Source organism: Dermacentor albipictus, chromosome 8 (assembly GCF_038994185.2).
Source record: "Dermacentor albipictus isolate Rhodes 1998 colony chromosome 8, USDA_Dalb.pri_finalv2, whole genome shotgun sequence".
Lineage (NCBI taxonomy): Eukaryota > Metazoa > Arthropoda > Arachnida > Ixodida > Ixodidae > Dermacentor > Dermacentor albipictus.
The window spans coordinates 91,450,116-91,469,295 of NC_091828.1; the positions used below are offsets into that span (position 1 = coordinate 91,450,116).

Genomic DNA, 19,180 nt, shown 5'->3' on the forward strand with positions numbered 1-19,180 from the left:
TCGTTACGCGTGACGACACCGAGGGTGGCGCTCGTGGCGCGTGATCTTTCTTCCCTTCAGGCGTAAACGCCGAGGGCAAAACGCTTGATGGGACGGTAAATGGGAAACGCTAAAGCGTAATGTAAGTCAAAAGTTTGTAGATGTGCCAACGGGATCCTAGGGGCTTCGCGTTTCATCCGTACGGCAGTGCGTGCGTTTTCATATGTCGGCTTCCAACCTAACCTATTGAGGTTTACTGCACTGCCTGGCTACGAAGCCACCAGCTTTTCACCGGATACGGTGAACACGGCACCAAAGACGGCACCGAACACGGTACCGAACGCGGGACCGAACACGGGACTGAACACGGTACCGAACACGGTAACGAACACGGCACCGAACACGGCACCGAACACGGCACCGAACACGGTACCCAACACGGTACCGAACACGGTAACGAACACGGCACCGAACACGGTACCGAACACGGTACCGAACACGGTACCGAACACGGTACGGAACACGGTAGCGAACCTGGCACCGAACACGACACCGAACACGGCACCGAACTCGGTATCGAACACGATACCGAACACAGCACCGAACACGGTACCGAACACGGCAGCGAACACTTTCCCGCATTCTCCGTGTCCGGCGAACACGGCAAAGTGTTCGCCTATGTCTGCACGGACCTCTCGTGTGTTTGCCGTGCGGAGCAGCTCCACAACGAGAACCAATTTGTCAAGCTGAGGAGGAGGCGTCGCGCTAACTGTTGCAGTTCGCGAAGTCGACAGGCCGCGGTGACCAACTGTGGTGCTGCTGTGCACCTTCGGATAATGCAGCATCCTCACCGCTGTCTCATTTTTTAAATGCCGTAGCATTAGTGTCAAAGTGGACAAGAAAAGTGTCCGTGTGTTAAGTGTGGAAACACGGTCTCGGGGTAGAGGAAGAGAGGGAATGGTAGAGGTTAGAGCAATGTGTGGATATATATATATATATATATATATATATATATATATATATATATATATATATATATATATATATATATATATATATATATATATATATATATATAATATGTTTATGCATGCCACATTGCTAAGCGTTGCTCAAGAGCTCACTGGACACACGTACTGCCTCTGTGAGGAGCGTAGGACCCTGACTGTGGTCCGGCGAAACGCTGCCGCCGACCACCGTCAGTGCGAGTTGCACTTGGCTCCTCGAAGAGGCAGTACGTGTGTCAAGTGAGCTCTTGAGCAACACTTTGCAATGTCGTGACCGCGGTTTAAAGGGACACTAAAGCGAAAGAATAAATCAGTTTAGACTAATGAATCATTCTTTGAGACCCTCCAGGCAGTAATTTTAAAAAAATACTTCGATTATTAGATGAGAAAATGAAGGTTCAAGTATCAGTATTTGAATTTCGCGCCGGTACGTCAGTGTGACATCAGGGATTCCAAAGTATGTTTTCGCATTTGGGCCGCGTTGGCTGAATAATGGTTCCAGAAACTTGCCATGTTTAATATTTGGTTCCCTTAGAACACTATGTAGTCAATATGTACCGCTATATATATAGTTAGTAGGCCCTAGAAGATGCCATCAAAATTCAAGACGTCACAGACCCCAGGTGCGGCAACATAAGTAGGCGTCGCCGCCCGTATTTCGTTCTTGCGCTTTTTCTGTCTTACCGAACGCATTATCGTTGTAAGAGTGGTGTTTTTGGTGTTGTAGAACGGTAGTTTACTGACGCAGTAGAAATCATTTTTCACTTTAGTGTCCCTTTAAGTTATGGATCCGTGACCTCAGAGAGGTGCGACGGAATGCTAAGGAATTTCTCTCGCATTTACTGCCAAATTACAACAAACTTTTTTTCTTGTTTTTTTTTAATTTCTTTTTGTGCCTTTACCGGCTTCCTCCTGTGTAGGGTAGCAAACCAGAGGAGCTCCGTTGTGACGTCCACGCATTTTCATTTTCTCCTCATTCTCTCTTTACTAAAGTTATCTCAATGCTTTCCGTCGCTGGCCCAAAATGCTATTCGCGGTGTAGTGCAGTTCTTGAAGTGCATAGGGCCCCAGTCACCGTTAATAGTCCTCTCATGCATCCTCTCGCGTACAGGCCGTGTTCCCTCTCTTCCTCTTTCTATTCCCCTTTCCCTCACCCCTGGTATAATGTAGCAGACCGAGCGTACGTGTGGTTGACACCGCGGATCCTTTCCGACGCTTTGCTCTCTCTCATAACAGAACGAGATGCTATTGGTCCGCTATTGTGTGTGAACTTATTTGACTGGGAAAACGTTGCTTTTCAGCGGAGGTTATAAGTGTCAGAATTTCTTTTTTTTTATTTCGTGCAAGGACCGCGGGTGGTTACAAGGACGTCGCGAATGTCACGATTTTTTCCCGTATTACTTGGCTCGTTTTGTGCGACGGAAAGAGTGTCCACAAGGTACTTGTGGAATCTTTCCTTACTTTTGAGTGCAATGAAATTGTTTCGTGTTCACATACGCGCAATTAACTATAGAGCGGATGCTGCCAAAATTGCTGATGTCTCTGGGAGAAGGTGCGCGAATTTCAGTTTGCCTTTGCCACCAGCTGTTTGTTATTGCTATTGTATTGGTTCATTGTTGTTGTTTTTTTGCGTGTGTCTGGACGTTTGCGTGTTGGCGCCATTTCAGGCCTTTTAAGCCTCCGCTAATGGTATACCAGTCCCAGGACTGTGGTCTACGAAGTCAAGTCAACGTTTCTTTAGTCGAGAATAGATTCGCAAGTTTTGATTCAAGAAACAATAAAGTGTAACAATGAATCACTTTAGACTGGTAAAGTATTTTTAGAAGCTCTTTTACATTCATTCGTAGAGAAAATGCTTATTACGAGTGGAAGAAAAAGAAAGTCAAACAACTTTTTTTAATTTTTAAATTTAGAATCGAAACTGCAGCGTCAGCATCCCAATGTAATATCTCGGATTTAAAAGTGTGTCTGTTATCAGGCCCTTCATTGCGCAGGAAATACGAAGCTTACCAGCTTGTGTTTTGCGTTGTCTAATAAGACTTCTTGCTTGGAATATTGCTTAGCGAAGCTTATGGCAAAGTCGTAGCGTCAGAGATTAGACCGCACAAGAACACGTGACGACGCTAAGGAGGACAAACTTGAGTCCGAACAAGTTACATGCTCACCGCAAGGCGGATACTCTGACGGTTGTAGAACAAAAAAATACGTCTAAAACTGACGCTAACTAAGCCTAAGACGTACCTTGTTGATAACTACGCGATTCATGCTCGAAGTCTTCATGATATGACAAGTCCCAGGATCGCGACGTACGCGACCGCGAAAAAAAAATACTGGAAAGAATAACTAGGAAACAAACAGAGAAATGGCACAGGACGTGTAAAATTGCATTAATGCTCTGTCCAATACAGACATGCAGAGATGAGTCTAGCGTGTCGCCTCAGTGGTATTTCCTTCTTTCCGCAGGCCTGGCAGTGTTGGTTGAAGGAACCCGTGACTCCCGACTGCGAAACAACCAGGATATCGATCCTGCGGCGATCGGTGAGTGGAAAACGAGTCCTTGCTCGTTCAGTTTGTTAGCAAGTCGCTTGCGCACATCTTGGGAGGGGGGCAAGTGAAGGACGAGTGAGGTTTTTGCCATGTATGACTTTTATTGGTGCTTCAGGGTTAAAGCAGTGGCGTATTTAGAGAAACACCAAAGTAGCATACTAATCTGTATTTCTAAGTTACGCTTCCGTATAGTAGCAGAATAGCTCGCACCGCGTGTCTAAGAGGCACCTGATATTGCAAGTCCCTCAAATCGCAGCTTTGTGGGAAGAGCCTGGTTTGGTCGTGTGTTTATTTAAGAGCTGACACCGCCGTCTCGGGTATGAGACGTTGCAGGGCGAGTAAGATAAGTAGGTTGAATTACAGCAAAGAAAACGAAAAAAAAGCGTAATCTGAAAAATGAGGAAAACTAAATGGGCTTTTCGAAACTGAAAGGAAAACAGAAGCAAGTTACGGAAACGCTTACATGTAATATGATTAGCAAGTTCTCTAGCAAACTATTTGGCCTGTAGTTTCCTCAGTGCAATATCAATATTACTTCATTTTTTCCCCAATCACAGCGAGAAAAATGGAGTATCAAATTAAAATATGCATTGCTATTTTTGTGCACACTGTTCGTGGAGGGGGAGGGGGGGTATTTCAGAACACATTGGTTTGATATCTCTCTCTCTCTGTATGTAACAGAGCATGTACATTTCACTAAGTCTTCTTAATAATGGATGTACGGCCTATCCATTATATGACGTATGACGTATGACGGTATGACGTATTCGTTAGTAGCGTTAGGTATACGGCATGAACATATTTTTTCTTGTTTTTTAGACATCAACACTACCACGAAGATGCGGTTGTCTGAGATATGCCTTAACCCTGTAATGTCCGAACGCAGTTCCATTTCAAGTAAAATTGGAGCAAACTGTTGGCATTTATTTCTGGCAGAAAAAAGGAACAACAAAATAAATGTGTTTTTGTTCAGTAAATTAAACACCGTGCTAAGAATAATCTAGTAATTAGTTCGCGAAATGGTTCACAGCTGGAACTTCGCTCCAGCATATCAAAAACGCAACTGTGGTGCTTTGCATTACGTTTCCCGCGCTTCGGTCGGCATTTTGAGGCATCAAACTGAGCCTATAGCAACGTGATACGTTGAGCACTGTAAGGTTAAATCAGCCCCCTACCCCGCCACCTTTTTTTTCTTTACCTTATACCCTGTTCAGGAGTTCGCATTCGTTTGGAACAGTGAAGTCAATTTGACTTAAATTTCAACCGGAATTGATTGACTCACGTTGATCACTGCAAGGTTTCCCCTGCTTCTTTCTTTTCACCTTATACTCTTTTAAGAAGTTCCCATTCGTATGGAACAGTTCGAATAATTAAAATTGAATTTCAATCGAAGTCGACTCATACCCACACGGCAGCGCGCCGGAGCGTCAGGACGCGTCTCGGATCTCCGGCGTCGCACCGCTTGGGCTCCGTGACCTGCGCGCGGAGCCATCGGAACGCGCTCTTCCCCGCCCGGTAGCAACAATGCGCTGACCGCATTACGCCGTCTTTTTTTTCCCCGCGCCTTCGTCGTCGTCGAGCGTCCTCTCGCCCGGGCAAAACTCGCGGGCAGCGGCCCGTGGCTGCTGACGTTCGCCACGTGCGCTAGGCCGTTGCGTGCGCACACCTTGGCTTCCACGGAGTCTCTCGCAGCGTTTCCTAGCGCGTAATGTGGTGCCACCGTCTAACGCGAGCTTCCGTGTCTGACGTCTCGTAGCGCATAACTCAGCGGAGCTCGCAGTGTAAGCTCGACGTGCCTGCGCAGCCGGGTTTATCACACCGTTCGTATTCATATAACCTGAACGTTCACGGACAGTGCTTGTCGTAATTCGCATGCAGTTGCAGTATTTGCAGGAAGCGGGTCGTCGCGCTTCCAAGCGTCATTCCAGCGTTATGCCGCGCGGCGACCCAAGCAGGCAAAGAGAAGGGGGGTGGGGTTAGAGACCGGAATAGCGCACAGCCGCATTTTAAAGATGAAGGCGTGAGACTCGGTAAAGCCGAGTGGGCAGCCAGATTTGGGCGGACACGCAAGAGAGTATATAGCGACGCCATTTTGGTCCCACTGCGTTTTGGCGTTTTTGGGCCGTGCCAACGTATGCAAACAGCAAGCCGTTTCCGAGTGCACACAATCGTACATGTGAAGCCAACCGGTAAACCCTATATGCAGTAATTGGCGAGCAACACCGACTGTCGCGCCGACTGTCGGGTCACCTAGGGGCGACAAAACTTACTATGAAAGACTATCTACAGAGGTGCAACCGCAAAATAAGACCTTGATGCACTCGCTGTAAGCAGAGCGAAATAAACAGCATTTGAAATCAGACCATTAGCCTTTTCTCTCTTTTTTTCCATAAGATTAACTATTTAAACAACTTTTATTTTTGCTAGCATGTAATAAATGGCGATGGCTTCGACGTCGTCGATCATTTTCGGCACCTCAGTTGATCAACGCCTCCCGCCCCCTAAAAAAGAAAAGGTACCTCTTTTACACTGAAGCAAAGTATCACAACTACTATAATTGAAGTACGCTGCTTTGATATGACTGACGCTGCGGTAGAGTGACATTGCCAGAGTATTGATCGTTATAGCTCCGTGCTACGGTTCAGGCGGATGCAAAGATTCCCCTGTCACATATCACAAGTGCGCTAAATATACATTTCTGTATTGTTTCTTGTTTATTGCGGTGTTAGAAAAAAATATATGTATTGCGAATCTCACCAGATTGCCCGGCAACGAGTCCTCTTGTACGAATGTATTACAAGCGGGACAGCAACCGATAAACCAATGCTTCTGGTTACCACGCTTCTGTCGAGGCTGGTCAAGACACACACGAACATCGTTGTCGTAAGCACCGGCTTGAGGCCGCAACTCTGCTGTATAGACTAGGAATCGAATAATGAAATAAGCAGGCTTTAAGACTTTCGTTTATAGCCAGTAAATAATCAGGGAGTTGACTAAAAGAGACATCTTAAAGACCTTTCTTTTCCCCATAGCCTGCGAATCGACTGAAGAAACGACTCATACCTTTTTCTATAGACATTCCGTAGATTTCCTATGTGCAAGAAACAACCAAAACGGCACGGTAGTCTAATAATAATAATATATGGGGTTTTACGTGCCAAAACCACTTTCTGATTATGAGGTACGCCGTAGTGGGGGACTCCGGAAATTTTGACCACCTGGGGTTCTTTAACGTGCACCTAAATCTAAGTACACGGTTGTTTTCGCATTTCGCCCCCATCGAAATGCTGCCGCCGTGGCCAGGATTCGATCGCGCGACCTCGTGCTCAGCAGCCTAACACCATAGCCACTGAGCAACCACGGCGGGTCACGGTAGTCTATAAAAAGTCCATAGACAATCTGCAGACTGTCTAAATTACATTTTTTTTTGAAAGAGATAGCGTCCGGCACGCGTAAGCAGCGCGCCCGCATTGTGTGCTCGCGTTGCCCGGCTTTAGATTCGAGACGCGCCGGTGTCGCGGCTTGCGCAACGGTGCACGGAAGTTCGTTGTCGAAGCAGGCGGGCGACCGGGAGCGGGTGGTGCGGTGATCGCTCCGCTCCCGCCCGCTCCGCGTCGGGGACGGCGACCGACCGAACCGACCGCGCCACGCCGGCAGACGCCCTTGGCGTTCCGGACGTCGGAGTAGCGCGAGCGTATTATTCTCGACGCCGCCGCAGACGCGCGACCGCTCTCTTTCCCTCGTCTTTCTTTTCTCGTCTTTCTTTCCGCTCTCTCAGGGAGACAGTTACTGCGCTGCACTTTACCCCAACCTTTCCTTCCCAACATCAAGAATCTCCTGCTCTCTCTCTCTCTCCGCTCTCTCTCTCTCCCCCGTTCGGATGCTCTCCCAACGGTCCCTCTCGAAGCAGGGCCCGTGCTGCGTATGATTCTTTTTTTGCTTCTTCTTCTTTGTTTTGTTTTTTCGAACTTTTTTTGTGTTCCCTTCGCCTTCGGATCGAGGTTTCCGAAAGGGCGCGTCTAGGTCGACCGGGTTCCTGCAGCCTTACGCACGGCCCTCAACGTCTAGCACAGTTGCGTGCACCGGGACGCCGACGTAGTATCGCCCTCCTTCTCTGCGTTCCTTTTTTTTCTCTTTCTGGATGGTATAATGTGGCGGCGCACGTGGGCGCTTATTACTCTAGCATCAGCGACGCACGGGCATTCTTGCTTCCGCGCCGGTGGCCAGGAAGCGGGCATTATTTACCGGGGCAACGCTTCGATGAGAAACTCGGAACACTGCACAGATTTTCTTTTTTTTTTCTTTTTGAGCAATACGCAGGGCAGGTGGCAAAACGCCGAACGACGTCACCACATGTGCGAACTAACTTTTGTCCTAACCAGTCCGAAGCGACGTTCTTGTCTCGGAATAATTACGTTAAGTCTGGCGATCGCGTTTGAATTCCTCGTGAACGATGAACGAATGATGCTCTTCATAACAATAAAATATCATTACGCGGAAGCGAGCTAGCCGGAGCCATACGAGTTGCTTGAGGGGCATTACATGGCAGGTGGACACTTGAAAGCATGTACCGACATGTAAAATTGAATACTCGTGTAAGTTTATATACAATGAACGTCCAAAATTCGTTTTTGTTTTCTCGCAGCTTTCCCTTCATTCAAAAAGAACGTCTCTGCAGCAACGTTAGTAAAAAGGGTTCATCATTATTTTGCGTAGTTACAGCGTGGAAAGATTATGAAGTTCTTCGACGGCGTCTGGGAACGTATCAGACGGATCGGCTGTAGTTTCAGCCACTCATCCACAGGTTAGCGTAGGGGAGCAGGGAGACCTGACTGTCCGGCAACGCCACCCACTACGTACTTCTCAGTACTTCGGCCGTGACGAACTTGGGCGCGCAGGGAGCCTATGTCAGCGCGGAGCCAATACTATTCGATTCGGACGTGCGAAACAGCAAATACGTATTCGCGCACCCCTAATTTTATTTTTATTTGATAAGAGGGCCGAAGCCCCAGGCTTCTTTCTAATGTCGGAGCAGCCCCAATGCCGGCGACCACTTGTACGACCACGAAACTTTATATCTGGTCTATGTAGCGGCGAGTGTTTTTTTCTTGTGTGTGTGTGTGTGCCTGGGAACGTATGGGACCGATATCACCCCTGTGGAGGGCGAGTGACATGCCGAATGTCTAACGCAGCCCTAAGGTTCGCCTAAATTAATTGTCTTTCACTCTCGGGTCTCGGACGGGCTGAGAATCGCTTGAGAATACTGAGGAGAGACTCCCGATCGCTTTCCTCGCCAACGCATGCAAAACCAGCGGGAAATAATTTGATCACGTACGTATTACCGGGCTTACGCGAAAAAAAAACAGGAAAAAATACCCAGTGGTCCGTGTAAAATCGGGGCGTTTTCATGCGCGCGTTGTGCACGTGACCTGTTCGAGAAAGTAGAGCCGAGGCCCGCGCGCCGTTTAGCGCGACAGCATTGCGTAATCAGCGGTGGCCACCAGGGGACGCTGCCACATGGTTGGTTGTAAAATCCCTTAAACTTCGTAAAGTAGTGACACTCTCCTCTTCCGCCTTCCCCCCTCCTCGTTTCTCCTCTCTTTTACGCTCCCTCCTCGACCATGGCGCCGCCTACAGTGCTCGAGCGTAGCAACGGCGCCAGCATGCGCTCCTCGCCACTCCGTAGACACTTCTCGAGCAAAAATGGCGCTGATGGACGGCGCGAGGGCCCACGTGATGCTATTGGGCCAATAGCGACGCGGCTTCGGCCTGGGCCAGAGCGCGCGAGGAGGAGGCGGCGGCATTCTTCGAAGCGTGGCACTACTTTACGAAGTTTAAGGGGCTTTAGTTGGTTGCTCAAAGGGAAGCTCATTATTTTTTCGAAGCGAGATCGGGATGCCTTGGAACGCGCACCAATAAAGCGAGATATAAGAAGGAAGAGGAAGCACGTGCTTGGCTGCGGTAAAGCTAGGGAAACGATGGAGCATGTTTTATTGGAATGTGAAGACGTCTGCCCAGCGGTCGATTCAGGCACCATCGGCCTCCTCGAAGCGCTCGGGTTCAGCGAGAGGCGTGGAAAAGTAAACATGTCCGCAATAGGGATTAGTAAGAGGCGATTGGAGGATTGGTGGAAGAAAAGTGGAGAAAAGACAAAAAAACGGAGGCGTATAAACGCACAGTTCGCAATAGGGGATCAGAAAATTTGGTTGTGGGAGTTCATAGTGTGTCTTTCTTCTTTTTTCTATTGTTTAACCTAGATAGGACATTAGGCAGTATAATAGCAAGAGCTTGGTGGCGCAACCCACTGCCCCGTTCCAAAGGGCACGCTCATAACATCCATCCATCCATCCATCCATCCATCCATCCATCCATCCATCCATCCATCCATCCATCCATCCATCCATCCATCCATCCATCCATCCATCCATCCATCCACCCATCCATCCATCCATCTATTGCATCAGGGCTGCCTCGAGCCATTCCCGGCATACCTCGCGACGCTTGTACGCATGATGTCGTCCGCAAACACACGCCACAGTTATCAGGTGACCCAACTGCGTTTAAGAAACGCTGTGATTGGAGCAGAGTTCTTTGTCATATGGGAGGGTTTCTTTTTTCTTTTTTGCGTTAGCTATACCATGGAGTGTACGTGAGAAGGCGCAACTTGCTTTTGCCTTCTCCTGGATAACACTGAGAAGGGGAAACTTAGCACGACGCAATGCTAGGCGCAATACAGTGCTATTCTTGTGTCAGGTACTGCGGGATACAAAGGTGTTGAATTCCCTTTTGATAAAGAATGAAAAAAAATTTTCGTGTGGCCCATTGGCTAACACTCCCAGTGTTAATCTTGTGCGCGTACACAAAAACCCAAGAATGTCTGCGGGGGGAATGGCTGCCGTGGTAGCTTAATCGGTGAAGCGCCGCACACGTGCGATGGTGATGATGTGCTATTCACCGCCCAACCGTGCCATGGTGTCTTTTCTCCCTCTGTCATTTGCCCCCTATTATTTACACACGTTAAGTAAACACAAAGGTTCATCCTCTATGTGCTTTCCGTGGCTTTATTGTACGTTGGCTTCACCAATGTGCAATAATTTTACACCTTTCAAAGTACAAAAAAAAAGATGTGTAAGTCAGTCTATAACTGACACGCTTTTTCGGTGTAAGGTTGCGAGTTATTGGCCGACTTACACCCCCTTTTTACAGTTTAACGTTGTAAACTGAGCAAAAAAATTTATCCCCTGGGTGTTCCTCATTCTGCCCCGTTGGAGTGTTGCCACTCTCAGCACAGTGGTTAAACGTTTAGATCAACTGCCACTTCATTGTCCTTCGACAACTTGCCGTGTGGCCACTTGCTGTCATTCTTGTGAAACTTTTCACCCAGGGGATACTCACCCTGCTTGAAAGCAATACGCACACCCATCTGCGAAAGAACATCAACAGTTGGAATCGCTGATAATTAATTTCAAAGTATTTTAAAGTAAAAAAAAATGATGAGGGAAGATATTAAAGTTTAAGGGCACATTCACACCGGCGACTTGAGGAGGTCGCGCGACCAAGTTGGTCGCTTTGCGACCAGTCGCAAATGGTCGCAAACGGTCGCCTTTCTCGAAAAGCGACCATTTTGGGCGAGTCGCTCTCTGCGCGATTTTTCAGTCGCGCGACCGTGGTCGCAAAACTGATAAACCAATCAGCGGCGCACCGGAAGTGATCTTTCGTGTGTCTACATCCGGCCTTCTCCGGCGTCGCATTCAAATTCCGCGTAGATTCCGAGAGTTCTCGCTGAGAACGATAATCTCCGGGATTGCGACTTGCGGGTCGCGCTCAGCCGGGCTTGCCGGTGTGAACATCAGTCGCCTTCGGTCGCTTTTTGATTGCGAGTCGCAAATGGTCGCGCGACCTCCTCAAGTCGCCGATGTGAATGTGCCCTAACGGTGAAGTCGATTGCGCTAAGTAAAGAATGCCTGGCCGACGGGGCTACCGTTTACGTGGCAGAATCCCAAAGCCGAAGCTCCAAACGCACAATGGGGTCTGTTAGGTGCAGGCGAAGACTTCGAAAGGGAGATCCCTAGAGGTTATACCCACCTGGAAGGCCGTAAATGTCAGTCTTTTGTGACTCAAGTGCAGCAGAATCGTATTGGCTTGTTCTGACTCATCGCGACTACCTCAACCACCGATGGCGACCATTATCAATACGCTGTCCCACTCGACGTCTGCTGCAAAGACGAACGCGTCACCCAGCAACCTCCAGTTACCTCCGTCGGGCCCCTGGAGACTTCGCGTTACACTTGCAAATTCGCTAACCTCGTCCCACAACCTACGATCTTCAGGCCGTCCACGACTACCTCAACCGCCGACATCAATACGCTGTCCCACTCGACGTCTACTGCAAAGACGAACGCGTCACCCAGCAACCTCCAGTTACCTCCGTCGGGCCCGTGCAGACTGCGCGTTACACTTGCAAACTCGCTAACCTCGTCGGGCCACCCTACGATCTTCAGGCCGTCCTCTTTTCATAGGAGAGTGACGAGTCCCGTCAAACCCGCTGTAATCGCCCGCGGATGCACGCGACTGTAGCCCGGTGCGGTGACGCCCAGGGGACGTTGGCGAACCTTGACCGCCTTGCGGGCCAGGCGTCGCTGCTCGGGGAGGCCTTTGCGGCCGAGTCGTCGTCGGAGGCCATTGTTCGAGGCGCTGCCGGCAGCAGCGTGGCCAATGCCTTTGGCGTTGGCAGGCCTCCACCCATGCCACGCGACGGCTCGTATGCCGGTGGCGTCGAGGTGGCGGGCGTGGTCGTCCTGGCGGTCTCTGGCCTTTCATTATTTATTTTTTTTGCTTGCCTATTTTTTTTCTCTTTTCTTTTCTTGCTCCATCTTTCCATTCTCGGCTTGTTCCGTTTTGTTCCCGCAGGTCGTGATTCACGGCAACTTTCAGTGAGCTTGTCGCGTGGTATTTTCTTTTTTTGCTGCCATGTAAGAGTTTTCTTTTTTAAATATTGCTGTACTTCTGCTGCAGTTGGGCGATCGCTTCACCATTTTGTTTTCTTCTTTCTTTTTTGCAACATCAACGTATGTTATACTGCGCGTATTATACGTCTCACAGTAACTCTGAGGTGTTTCGTAGAGCAACATGAAGCGTGAACGGGAGGTAAGTGCTTCTCAGAAGAAGGTATATGGGGCAGACCTCGGTCACCTGTCAACCTACACTTGTGCGTAGTTTGTAATCGCTATGGACTCGCAAAACTGATTCCGCTGAAGCATAACTGCGAGTCGGCCTAGTTGGAACATATTCATATTGATACACTACCTATTGAACAAAATATATACACTACCTATATATATACACTACCTCTTGAACAAAATAGGTAGTGTGTGTTCCAAGGTTAAAAAGAAGTTTGAAAGTAAGGGTGATGTACAGAAAGAATGCACTGTTAAACATCCGCGCAAGAACCATTTTGTTGCTTGCGCGAAGAACGTTGTTTACCAGATTCCTATGACGTGTGGTCATGTGTACGTAGGGCAGACTGGGAGATGCATTAACACTAGGTTAAGGGAGCACTTGTCTAGCCTTAAAGGTCGCCCTAGCACGCATTTGGCAATGCATTGCCAAGAACATAGTTGCTCCCCTTGTCTTACTAGCACAGACATTTTGTACAGGCATAAGAATCAAACCGCTAGGGAAATCGTGGAAGCATACTGGATTGAAAAACAAAAAGAAAAATGCATCAGCCATCCTTCTGTTTCATTGTTAGATAAAGAAAATTCGCTTCTATCATCACATCTTTAACGCTTTTTATTGTAAGTGGCTGTTTTTATGCACTTTGCTGTTTTTAGTATGACCGGGTGGCTTTTGTCCACGTCTTTTTTATCACAAGTGTTATATGTAATATTGACGTTGCTCTTTTGACTTGATGGCGCAGATCAGCGGGTATCATATGCGCTGTAGGGTGCTCTGTTAACTAGATCGCGCAGTTCTGTGGGTATTTAAGTTAGTAGTTCTTCAAAAATAAAACCAGTTGTTAGAAAGCGCTCGTCCTTGTGTTGCCCCTATTCTTCGTCCCTGTTTGTTTGCGCACAAGAAGTATCAATATGATTCCGCTTTTCACGCATTCCTCGCGTGCAGAATTCAACGCTTCTTAGGGGAAATGCCGTTCAACATGCCGCGACATTTCCCAACGAGAGTTCGTTACCGTCAAACCGATTAATCGACCAGCCAATGTGGGGTGCAGTCAGTAACACCCAATCGTGCAACGCAGCCTCTGAGAGGGCTTTCATTTCGGTTCGTTCGCCTTCTCGTTTGCACCGCACCTTTCTCTTTCAACATGGAGCCTGACGTACGAACGCTTATAACGAATCGCTTTACGCAGCGTGGCGCCCAAAGACCCGCGCTACAACGGAGGTCCCGCGCGTTGTGTGCCAAGGTCGCCGCATGTCGTTCACACTATAGCGACTCGGAGAAGCGAAGCGAAACGCTAGGAGGAAAACAAGCGCGACGCAGTCTTTCTGCCGGGGCTGCTCGAGCGTGTGCGCGTTGTCTCGTGCGGCCTGAACGCGCGTCTCATCTGAGCACGCGCCGCGCGCTTTTAATTACCTCGAGATTTTTTTTTATGCTGTGCCCGGAAGCATGGGCGTGTGTCGCGTATGAAGAGAACTGCGGCGGCGTGACCCCGTCGTGCTTCTTGTTTTGTTTTTGCGTGCCGGTGGCTAGGGTGTGGACGACGCCAGTTTCGCTCGCGCTGTCTCTCGTCGCCCGGCCGAGGTCGAGAGTTCGATTGCCTGCTGGCGAGGCCTCGTTATTCGAGCGGGGACGGCGGCGACGGGGCGGCGAACAAATACATGCAAGACCGCGCTCGGTACGCGTGGTTTCCAATAGCGCGACAGCGGTTGGGCGTGCCGAAAGATTGCGGAACGAGATATCGAGAACGAATGCGTGCGCGCTCGTTTAAGGACGGTTTCTGCGTCGCCGTCTGGATGCTGTCTTCTTGCCGCGTGGCCTGATAATTACAATGATTTCTCTCTTCTGATCGCCGCATACGCGGTGGCACCGACGGGGAAGCGTGAATACTGCGAAACGAAGGATATAAAACGGTAGGGCGGGGCAACGACCTCGTTACTGCGAACTTTAAGTACGCAGGCTCTACTGGTATACGACCAAGCGTCGCCTCTTAGTGCGGTCAAGGTATAGCGCTGAAAAAGAGAAAAAGAAAAGGAACTGAACGGGCGAGTTTTGGGTGAATGAGTTGACGAAAGATAAGCACGACCGCTTACCCACTGGGCGCGATATGCCTAGAGCGCATGGGTGACCTGCGCGTGTCTACAGTGCCGAGGAGGACATCGAATGACGGGTCACGAGAGGTGTCGGTTTGATCGACGGCGTCACTCAAGCGCTCACCTTGGAAACTAGGCGCTGCGAAATCGAAGTTGTTAAAGTGTCGACCCTTAGGTCACCTTACTCCGTACCGTGACAGGTCACCTTGTTGTTAATGATGTGGATCCTAAAAATGGCAATACTATGACAAAACATAAATATTATCAATTAGAAAGTTTGCATATGTATGTGTGAAGTGTGGAAAGACGGTCTCGGGGTAGAGGAAGAGAGGGAATGGTAGAGGTTAGAACAGTGTGTGATATATATATATATATATATATATATATATATATATATATATATATATATATATATATATATATATATATATATCCAGAAACTTGCGAAGCCAGGCTGTAACGTTTGAATGTGTGAGCGTGCAATGTCGTAATACAGAAAAGGGACACAACAAAGATGAGAAAAGAACAAGACTATAGTTACAGTGGCCCAATGTATAGCTTTATGTGTCTGAAGGCTGATTGCAGCGCCAAGTGACGTCACCTAGTCATAAGGTACACATGTACAGTCGGCCCATGGACTTAAAATCTCGCAGGTGGAACCCTGTCATGGCGTCATCCCTCGCTGCTTTCACAGGGTAATTACGGTAGGGTGCCTTGATAGGGCGCATTGATTAATTTATGCTAATATATACGATATCAATAACACAATTATGCACTGCAATGCTATGCATCGAAAGTAAGCCTTGACAGAGTGTCTCGACGGCTGTGTTGATACTATATACCGTCGTACTGCATCCATATATACCTAGGGTGCTCTGAAGGCTGCGTCTGTTAATTTCTCCTTGCTACCATAGGGCATTGACATCATCACAGTTCGTTTAGATATTGTGCTTTAAAGGTATTCCTTGAAAAGGTTCCGCTGCCTCGATATTTTTGCCTATACCGTGATATTACATGCGTGTAAAATCACATGGCGCACTGATAGGCTACGCTATTAATTTTTCAGTGCAATTATATGTATCGATAGTATCACAGTGCATTCGATATCTTACCCCGAAGGTGAGACTTCACAGGTTACCCCGACACCTGTGTTAATAATTTTTTCAGAACGATCGCAAGGTGCAAATTGCGTTTTGATTTATGGCTATATTTTTTCTTTAGCGCTTTATAACTAATAAAGCGCATTTTGAGTTTACTTAAGTGTCTGTTTGAGCGCTTGCTTGAGCGCTTATGTTTTACCAGGACTGCATGGAATTGCCGCTGTCGGGCCACTTATAAGTGGCGAACTAGCATTGTTCTGTAGTTCGTCGTGATATCGCAGCGTGATTGTGTGAACCTTACAGGCGAAAGTGCTTTGGTAGCCTCTGTGGAGACTTGACCATAGAAGACAAGGAAGACGATGCAGTGATTACAGGAGGAGGCAAAACGGCTCTGACTTTTTAACGCGACGACTAACGCTTCAACCGTGGTGCCGGCGAAAATAAGTAGGGGGGAAAAAGAAGCGAAATAGAGAAGGGTGAGAGTGATCGAGTGCATTGGCGCGCGCAACTTCGTTTCGGGGTGAAATCACGAACGGTCGGAGTGAATCTACATCCAGCGTCGTTTCTTTGACGGCGAGTCCGGCTCCCACGCGGAGTTCGACTTGTGCGGAAGTGCTCGCCGTCTGGAGGAGGAGGCGCAAAGTGTCCTTGCACACGAGAACGCCCTGTCCGGCACTCCATGGCTACATGTGGATCGAATTCTGGGAGGGGAGAGAGAGAGAAAATGACAAATGAAAGGTAGGGAGGTTAACCAGGACTGAGCCCGGTTGGCTACCCTACACTGGGGAAAGGGAAAGGGGGACGGAAAGATGAAAAGAAGAGAAAGTCCACTGGAGATATCAGTGGGTCACTCAGTCCGTATCACAGGCGCTGACTCAATCCGGTCGCTTTCAAATATCGCAGCAGCGCTTTTGTGGGGGGGGGGCGTTTCTAGAGTGTGGGCGGCGTGGCAGGAGAGCTCAAGCCTGGCGGATGACGGGTCTGGGGCCTCGTCGAATGACGGCGTTGTGTGTACCCCGGTCACCGCTCTGTGTTGTGCGACCTCAGTCGCGTCCGGCGGCAGCCACCTTTGCTGGGAACTCCGGTGCCAGCGGGGCATCCAACACAGCACCGCATCGCCACCCATCCGGACCAGGATGGGTGGCGAGTAACCGAAGTCGCCGAAGTCACCGCCATCCTCGAAGTGGCCGAGTAACGGCGACTTCGAGGATGACGTGGGCCCTCGTCGGGGCGCGCAAGCGCCCAATTGCAGGCATAAATAAAGTTGCCTCCAATCCAATCCAATCTAATCCGGACCAGGAAGTGCAGTTTGCGCTGGGCGTCGCGACGAGAGGGACATCTGGTGGCTCGGGTTGCCAGACGCGCGTCAAGACTGCCTTCGAGTCGCACATGGTGACGTCGGTCTCCTCGTGGAGAAAGTTGGCAGGAAGGTAAATGTGCCACCAGCTGGACGGTTGCGGAATTCGCCGGTAAAAAAAAAAAAATGGCTGTGGCTTAGGTAAGGTTAAGCCCAGGATGCGAAGCATACTAGCCTTTATTTTAGTTGTTGAACCACTGTTTAGCCTGGTGAACTGCTATTGCTTGGCTATATTTGGTTCGGCTAGACGAAGAAACAACTCATGCATTACTTCTTCGCCTTCAAGAGTGGAACGCGACAGCGTTCCCGTCGACCCGCCAAGGGGTGTAAGACAATGGGCTACAGGGCAGCGACTACGCGCCCCGCATCGGACGCGGTGAGCGTCGAGCAAAGCAGCGTTCGGCGCGGCAACGAAATGTGCGCCTGAGCAAGAGACGCACGCCTTAGAAACAGCGCGTTTCTAAGGCAACACCGCATTCACTAGAGGCGCTTTTGTACCGCTTTGAAGCGTTGTACTCGTGGCTCAGTGGTAGCGTCTCCGTCCCACACTCCGGAGACCCTGGTTCGATTCCCACCCAGCCCGTCTTGCAAGAGTTGAGCCAAAGCCACTTCTCCTCTGTCGTGACGTCACGGTGTCACGTGATTTCATGGTCACCGCCGCGCCTGAGGAGCTGGGTTGAGCCCTCGTAATATGCTTCGCATAAAAGAACCGGCCGATTCCTGTGCCCTGCATAGTGCATGGGCAGAGCGGGTGGCTATAGACTTATAACCGCGGTGGTGGTACAACAAAGTACAGACCGATCTGCCAAAACGAAGAATCGCGCCCACGCGCAGACATCTAGGAGGCGCTGCATCAACGCGGTCGTCCAGGTCCTTCGAAGGTATACGCGCCGCTGCCAACTGCGGCAAGAAATTCGCAAAACACTGACCCTCGTTTCCTCGTCGTTTGTTCGTCATTGCCATCGGTGCTGTATACTTTTACGCCTTGACGTATGTGATTTCTTCGCGGCAGGTGAGGATCACTATAGCGATGCTCTCGATCGGTTTCGCTGACCACATCCCGAGCACTCTCGAACTCAGTGCAGTCTGCGTATACGCGGCTGTCTGAGCGCGTGAAACTTCGTCGCGAGTCCCCGATCACCCGTGGCACACCCGTTGCGTAACACACGCGACGTAATACGTAACCGCGTTATGCGCGCGCAGCCCGAACGCTTCCGATAACTATTCGCGGCCACTCTATACTGCACGTATACCGGTATACCGACGGTATACCTGCAGCGACCGGTACCGACCTGAACGTATACCGACGGTATACCTGCACCGACCGGTACCGACCTGCACGTATACCGACGGTATACCTGCACCCACCGGTACCGACCTGGCCGTATACCGACGGTATACCTGCACCGACCGGTACCGACCTGCCCGTATACCGACGGTATACCTGCACCGCCCGGTACCGACCTGCACGTATACCGACGGTATACCTGCACCGACCGGTACCGACCTGCACGTATACCGACGGTATACCTGCACCGCCCGGTACCGACCTGCACGTATACCGACGGTATACCTGCACGTATACACCGTCGTCGTGGCCGACTAACCGGTGCGCCAACAATCGCGAGCGACACGAGCCGCTCCGCGCATTCTGGCTAGCTATACACACGCAACCCGTGCGCAACAACAACAACAACAACAACAACAACAAAAAAAAAAACGAGCACACGCGCCAACGAACGACTCGCGCGAGGCGTCGTCGACCCAGTTACGCCGTCGGCGTCGCCGCTTCGAACCCCCTCGTGCGCCCTGAGTGAGCGCGGCGCGTGAGAGCCAAAGCTGTTGATGCGCCGCGCCGGTGTCCGGCGGCCGAAGTTCGGCTGATGGATGGCTTCGAGTCTGTGCGTCCGGCGTGGCGACCGT

The 19,180-nt window shown here is 49.7% G+C and overlaps 1 protein-coding gene across 4 annotated transcripts in view; it reads left to right on the plus strand.

The window, feature by feature from the left end:
- Positions 1 to 19,180, plus strand: part of dimm (basic helix-loop-helix family member dimmed) — a 627,608-nt gene that overhangs the window by 165,128 nt on the left and 443,300 nt on the right. For all 4 annotated transcript variants that reach the window (XR_010567290.2, XM_070523699.1, XM_065443608.2 and 1 more), the window contains exon 2: positions 3,450 to 3,524. The gene's annotated coding sequence lies outside the window, so the exon portion shown is untranslated. The remainder of the gene's footprint in view (positions 1 to 3,449; positions 3,525 to 19,180) is intronic.